Source organism: Neofelis nebulosa, chromosome X, assembly GCF_028018385.1.
Source record: "Neofelis nebulosa isolate mNeoNeb1 chromosome X, mNeoNeb1.pri, whole genome shotgun sequence".
In the NCBI taxonomy this organism is placed as follows: domain Eukaryota; kingdom Metazoa; phylum Chordata; class Mammalia; order Carnivora; family Felidae; genus Neofelis; species Neofelis nebulosa.
The window spans coordinates 71746142-71754237 of NC_080800.1; positions in this window are offsets into that span (position 1 = coordinate 71746142).

Here is an 8096-nt window from a genome sequence, read left to right on the forward strand (position 1 = left end):
AGAGAGAGACAGAGTATGAGCAGGGGAGGAGCAGAGCAAGAGGGAGACACAGAATTAGTAGCAGGCTGAAGGCTCTGAGCTGTCAGCACGGAGCCCAACATGGAGCACGAACTCTCAAACCACGAGATCATGACCTGAGCCGAAGTTGGACGCTTAACCAAATGAGCCACCCAGGAGACCCTGATTTATCTAATTATTAAATCATGGTCTTTTGCCTTAGTCTCCTTCTTTTTTTGTTGTTTTTTGCTTAATTGTTCTCCATTAGTTTGTCCTCTGAATCATTGATTCGCTGCTCTACCTCACCCATTCCTGCCACTGTGGCATCCTTTCAACATTGCAGCTAAGTTATACCATTTTTTTATTTCATCCTGACTAGTTTTTACTTCTTTTACCTCCACAGAAAGAGATTCTAATCTATTTTCAACCCGAGGTAGTATTCTTATTGTGATTCTAAATTCTGGTTCAGACATCTTGCTTGTATCTGTGTTGCTTAAGTCCCTGGCTGTTGTTTGTTCCTGCTCTTTCTTTTGGGGTGAATTCCTTCGTTTTGTCATTTTGAAGGAAGAAAAAGAATTAATAAGGTCAAAAATTAAAATTAAAAAATTAAAAACAACACAGACACACACAAAATCAAATAAATGATGCTAGATCCTTGGTGTGTTTTGGTCTGGTTGTTGAAAGGAGCTTGATAGATTAGAGAAAAAAGGGGGGAAAAAGAAAAAAAAGGAAAACGTTTGAAAACTTGAAAAAAATGAATACAATGAAATAGAATAAAATGAAATGATGGAAGTAAAATAGAATTTGAAAAATTTGCAGAAACATAAAAAATATAGTAGAAAAATAAGGAAAAATGTTTTTAATAAAAATTGAAAAGAAAATAATTTTTTTCTCTTTCTGTATTCAAGAAAAAGAAAAAAAGACCCAGAAATTGAATAGATGGACCAGCAAACAGACTAAAATATGAATGAAATTACATCATTTTCCCCTAGAATTCAAACTGTGAAGCACTTTATAGTCTGTAAACCAAGCAGTTGGAGAGACTTGTGTTCCTGAAGAGCAAGGTTGGCTCAGTTGAGCAGGGCTTAGTGTAACAGCTCCATTCTCCACTTGATGGCACTACTTAGCTTACTGGGTTGGATTGTTGTGGCACGTGTAGGTGTGTATGTGCATGTGCAAGAAGGGTGAAAATGGCATCACCCAGCTACCCAGTCTCTAGTATCAGAACTCTGTTATCCCCACTCAGCGATCATGAACCCGTCCTTTGCCTCTGGCTTCTGTCCACTCTCCACTTTTACACTGTCCATGACCAAGCTGTCAGGTTGCCAGGTGGCACCTCTCTCCTGACTTTTATCTCAGATGCAGCTCTGTTTCCCTATCCCTCACTTTTGAGGGACTGCAGCTTTCACCTGCTCAGACCTTTTGGGAGAGGGTCTCACTGAGCAGTGGCCAGGTGCCAGTCATGTCCAGGAATGTTCATGGCACCGTGCTGCTGCAGATGGCCAGAGACTGTGGCTGGGTGCCAGCCCGCCCCAGAAAAAGTTCATGCAATCGTGTAGCAGCAGCATTTCAGGGATTATGGAAAATCACAACATCCATCTGGCACCAGGCTTCCCCCGTAATGTCCTTTTTCCAGCACCAGTGAATGTGATTATTCTCCAGGCCCGCTGGGAACTTTTCTTGTAGGGCAGCCACACAGCCTCTACCAAATGACCTCCCAGCAAGGGAACCACCTCTCCACGTGTGGCCTGAGGAACCCCTGGGCCTCTCTCTGCTCCTGGTGATTCACCCTTCCCACCAGAACACCGCCAGGTATTGAGCTGTGGAAACTCAGACTCTGTGCCTCCCTGTTTAAAGAGTCTTGATGAAATTTAAACACTCTCTTTTCTCCTTTCTCCCTTTTTAGTTCTGTCCCTGTGGCTGTTTCCACTTTTCCACTTTCTCTCCAGCAGCTTTTGGGAGGGTGCTTTTCCCATCCTCTTCCCCCATCTCTGTCCTCTCTCCACAAGCAAAAAGAGCTCCCTGCCCTCCACGGCTTCTCCCTCCCCCAGTTCACCTCTCTGTGTTGTGTACCTGCTGAGTTCTGTGGTTCAGGTTGTGCAGATTGTTGTGTTAATCCTCAAATCAGTTTTCTAGATGTGCAGGATAGTTTAGTGTTGATCTGGCTGTATTTCATGGACACGAGATGCAAGAAAACTTCCAAGCTGTTCTGCCATCTTGGCTCCTACCACTAGCTATCTTTCTTTTTTTTTTTAATTTGTTTTTAACATTTATTTATTTTTGAGACAGAGAAAGACGGAGCATGAACGGGGGAGGGGCAGAGAGAGAGGGAGACACAGAATCCGAAGCAGGCTCCAGGCTCTGAGCCATCAGCCCAGAGCCCGACGCGGGGCTCGAACTCACAGACCGCGAGATCGTGACCTGAGCTGAAGTCGGACACTTAACCGACTGAGCCACCAAGGCACCCGTAGCTATCTTTCTTAATTGCATTGACAATTTTTACAAAGCAGGAACTTTAGTGTGAGACATTTGAAGTCTTCCGACTAATAACCTGCATCTACATTGGTTTGGGTTGGAAAGAAGATCTATGATGAATCCCAAGTTCTGCTAATGAGATCTCCCAAGTTTCTTCTCATATAATTTCTGCCAGAAGGGATGCTCTGTCCAGAGGCGTGGGAGGAGAAGAGAAGGTGATATGGTAGCCGGGACTCAGGGAAGAGGGGTGGAGATCCTAAACAATATCTTTGAAGTGTTAAGTTCTCTCCTGCTTTATTCCTCTTTAAAAATTCTATTTGTTATATTTTGTCCCAATTTGCATATCATTTTCTCCCTTTTATTACATGTGAACTCATTCTTCAAACCTTAGCTTAAGCATTTCTTTTCATAAATCTGTCTTGACTTCATTGTGTTTCAGGTGACCTTCCTCTCTGCAAATTTAACATACATTCAATTCTCAATTATAACCCTAAACTCATCTAGTGTTGTCAGTTTTTTTTAAAAATACTTTTCTTGGAGCACCTGGGTGGCTCAATTGGTTAAGTGTCTGACTCTTGGTTTTGGCTCAGGTCATGATCTCATAGTTTGTGAGTTCAAACCCCACATTGTGCTTTGTGCTGGCAGCACAGAGCTTACTTGGGATCCTCTCTCTCCGTCTCTCTCTGTGCCCCTACCATGCTTGCTTTCTCTCTCTCCCAAAATTAATTAATTAAAAAAAATAAAATACTTTTCTTCCCATTAATTTGTGAGCTTCTTGATGGCACATATTACCACATTCATTTTTTTATGTTCTCTTAGTACCTTGCCTGACAGTAGTAGCTGCTTAATACTGATTCAACTTATTCAACTTTAGTACAGGATGCAACAAATTAATAGGTGATGAAAAATGTGCCCACTCTATCCATTAGAATCTAATGAGGAAGAAGACATTAAAAAAGTAAAACAAAATTAAGGATAATATCACAGTTGTGACAAGTGAAAGAAATACACTGTGCTACAAAGGAAAAGAACAGGGATAGGAAGCAGAGAAAATAACTTAGTAAACCTATTTAGAGGTGGAGTCAAGGAGAATTTCACAGAAACGCACTTGATCTGTTTTAAGGTATGCTTTCAATGAGTGATTTTTGCTCCATTTACATGTACTTTCTACATATTTATAGATTTTTTTTCCAGTTGTGGATGTGAAACTTTTCTGAGTTTAATAGGCCAGTCTACCATGAATTGAAGAACATTAAGAAAATTAAAATTCACTTCATAACTAATTCCAAAGAACTCAAAGTGGGCCTAGAGTCACTATTTTTGGTGAACAAAATTATTATTTGGGGAAGAAGCAGAAAGAGAAACAATTGTTTTCTGATTATTGTAGTAATCCTAGAGTAAGGGATTGAAGATTACATACTTCTTTCCTTTTATTCCATTTCTTTGACTCATTCCCTGGTTAGGTGACCATTATTCACCACATCTTAAATGCCTAATGTTCATGTAGCTTATGAATTGAGGCAAGAGAAAATATGGATATATTTAATCTCTAGACAAAAAAAAAATTAATTAAATTTCCCTTCACAATATTTTTCTTTCTACCAACTTTTGATTAAAGATGTTAATGGAACAATCCTGGTTAATCAGTAGACTGGTTCTGATTTAAAGCCATTATGCCTTATTTATTTTTAAGATTATTCCTAATCTGGGATTAGTGTTTTTTCAAGATAGACACATCACGAGGTCATTAAAGTATAGAATGACAGCAAAGGAATTGTAGACTCCAAATGAGAAGAAACCAATGTTGTTCCCTTTTTGTTCCTAGCATAAAAACCCACTTAGTAGTGTTTATTAGATACCATTGTTCATTTATCTATCCAACAACAACAAAAATATCGAATGCTTACTATGTGTTTGTGGAACTATTGTATACTCTCAGGATACAGTGGTATCTGAGATTAAGTGTTATCCTCATGGAACATACATTAGGGAAGGGAGAGGAGGTAGACAGTAAATAAATAATCAAGCAAATAAGATAATTTCAGATTGTGATAAATTCTATAAGTGCAAAAAACAAGGTGATGTAATAGTGACTTGGAAGGGGGCAATGTTAGGTATGAAGACTCTTCGAAGAGATATTTGAATTGAGACTTAAAGCTGAGTAAAACATTCTCATTAAAAAAAAGTCAGGGTGGGGTGCCTGGTTGGCTCAGTTGGTTAAGCATTTGACTCTTGATTTTGGCTCAGATCATTATCTCACAGTCAGGAGATCGAGCCCCATGTTGGGTTTCATGCCCAGAATGGAACCTGCTTAAGATTCTCTCTCTCCCCTGCTCCTGCCTCATGTTCTCTCACTCCCTCTCTCAAAAGAAAAAGTCACAGAAATAACTTAGCAGAGAGAATAGCAACTACAAAAATCCTAAGGGAAAAACAGGTTTTATGTGTTCAAAGAAAGAAATTCAACATGGCAGGAATGTTAATGAAGTAGACAGATCATGCTGGAGTTTGTAGAATATGTTAAGACATTTAGTTTTATTGCCAGCTCAGTGGAAAGTCACACTGTAAGACTACACAGGAATGAGTTTGAATGCTGTTCAGAGAATGGTTTGCAGGGTTCCACAACTGGAAGGAGAAAGAAGAGTTCAGAATCTGACAGAAGTACAAGAGAGTATTGATACCTTCAACTAGAACTTGACAGTGGGGATAAAAAGAAGTAATCTATTTCAGCAGTGTAACAAAGTTTATTGATAGATTGGACATAGAGCATAAGGGAAAGAGAGAAACTAATGATGACCATTAGTTTTTGTTTAAGCAGCTGGATGAATGGGGAACACTGGAGGAGGAGCAGGAACACTGTGAGGGGAATAATCAGACTTCGGTTTTGACATGGTTAGTTGGGGCACCTACTAGACATCCAAGTGGAGGTCTTGAGTGGGCAGTTGGATATATAAATTTGTATCCCAGGAGACAAGTTTGAAATAGAAATAGAAATTTGATAGTCACCAGGATATGGCTACTATTTAAAGTCATGTTACTAGACTTATGCACAGAGTGTAAATATAGAAAAAAAAAACAAAAAGAAAGGTTAGTAACAAGACTTCAGATGTTTCAACATTTAGACATAAGGTAACAAGGGGAAGCTGGGCCAGCAAAAGGAACTGGGATAGATCACATAGATCATTAGGAGGAAAAACAGGAGAGTGTAGTGTCATGGGAGCAAAGAGAGAGAAGAACGTATTTCAAGAATTAAGAAATGGCCCACTATATTACATGCTACTGACAGAAATGCCAGATGAAGAGAAATAACATTGGATTTGGCAACGTGAATTGGTTAGTAACCTTGACAAGAGCTGTTTTAGCAGAGTAGTGGGGACAGAAGCAAGCCTGGCATGGATTGACAAGTATAGAAGAAGTTAGAGGGTTGTTACAATGAAGACAGACACCTTTTTTTGAAATGTTTTAGAGGGAAAGGAAGCAAAAAAAAATGAAGCAATAGCTGGAAGATAATGTGGAGTTAAGTTTTTTGTAATGCAAATCTGTATATTAATAAGAATAATCCAGGAGAGAAGGATAAAAGTACTACAAGATAGAATGGGAAAAATTACATGAATAAAGTCCTTGAGATGGCAAGAAGAAGGATCATGAGCACATTTGGAGGAATTGATCTTTGGATATCTTTATCCAAATAAAGTTTATGGATACAGATGTAGGTAGGTTTGTAAGTTGGTGGTGGGAAGATAAAAATAGTTCTCTTCTGATCATTTCTGTTTTCTTAGTGAAATAAAGTGAAGCCATCAACTAAAACTAGAGAACATGTAGAAGTTGGAGGTTTGTGGAGAGATGGGGTGGTAAAATAATTGTCTGAGAGTAGAAGTATGAATTAATTAATTCTAGAATGGATAGGCCGTGCGTTTAGGCCCTTTGCAATTTTTTTTATCACACATTTTCAAACCTGAAGTTCATCTGAGAAAATCAGATCCAGCCCTCCATGATGCAGTCTATTCCTGGTTCTGGGTATTGCGCCCTAGATAGAGCCTTAATCTATAACAACTGGAAAAACTTTATTGACATAGGAAAAGGGAATGAATAGGACAAGTGCTTTGCCTGTGACTTCTAATACATGGGCACCTGGTCAGGCTGTCCCAGGTAGATAAGATGGACCTGTTGTGTATATTCTTGCACACAATATTTTTTGCTCTTTGGAATGTCATTAGAGAAGTCCAGAAACTTCTCTTGATTTTCTTACTTTTACCAACCCTTAGATGATGTTTTGCTCTTTGATTATGAATTCAAATGGGAATCTACTGACTTTCCTTATCAGGTCTTAATGGGCCCCTCCACAAGGCTTTTTCTTTGTCCTTTGAAATTGTCAAGCTAGACCACGGCTTAATGCTCTACTAAATACATCTGTCTCACACTCTCACAGCATCATCTTCACTGTGAGTGCTGAAAAATGGAATTAATGATTGTGGCTGTGTAATACCGAATAGGGAATTTCAAGGTTTTTTTTTAAAAATAAAATATAGAAAAGGAATTATTTTTGATGGAGAAAGTGAAAGCCACATTGTTTTTGAAAAACATGAAAAGGCTCAATTTTGGGTCTAATAACAGTGACTTCAGGATAGGGTGACCAGGATAGTCCCACTTTCTGTTGGTTGTTCCAATGCAAACATTAACAGTTCCTCGTGTTACTCTCCTAAGTGTTCTGATTTGGACAATAAACTATATTATCACCCCGTCTCAATGGTCTAAGATAGTCACTGACTCTGCAGAAAACTGTCTTCAGTAGCTAGCTGTTATTTTTTCTGGACTCCCATGTGCTTCTAAGAGTAGAGTGCCACACTACTATCAGAACCACCATCACCACTACCTATAGGGCATAATCTCAAAAAATAATCTCACCATGTCAGTCTGGCCTTGCCTTCTGCTCTATAATTTTGTACTCTTAGATTCTGCCTGAAACACATTTCTACATTTAACTAGTTAAATCAAGGGCTAGTTCGGGATTAATAACTTTAAATCAGGCCCAAAATGGGACACACTACAGGTACACAGCAGTCCTTCTACATGATATGACCCCTTTACTACTTTCTATGGTATTTTCTCCCCAATATATCCATTCTCCTGAAGCTAGAGAATCTAGCTTATGACCCCTTGTCCAAATTTTGGATAAGCCTCTTTTCACCAGATCAGATATACTATTCTCTTTTGCCTTCTAGAGAAAGAGACCTGATACAATGAAGTTAAGTCCACTATGGAAGCAAAGGTAGCCCCTTTAAGACCTGATGTATGGAATGATCAGGAACGCTTGATTCTGACTACTGTGACATCAGGAATCAAAGATCAGAGGGACTGGCAATAGACACAAGTGAAGTTTTCTTGTCAAGCTTCACTGAAATCAAACTTTCAAGAGTCATGGTCTTCATTTTTTGTTTTGTTGTGATTTTTTGTTTTATTTTAAAGAAAATCGCAAAAACAAAGCAGAAAAGGAAAGCCCGAAGACAAAAGAAAGATATTTAAACAACGGAGGAGACATATTGGGTCAGTCTCATTCTTCTTGTTTGTATCAGAGAGTTTTTCTAGATACCTAATCTTTATCTCATCTCTGACATTATTACCAATCC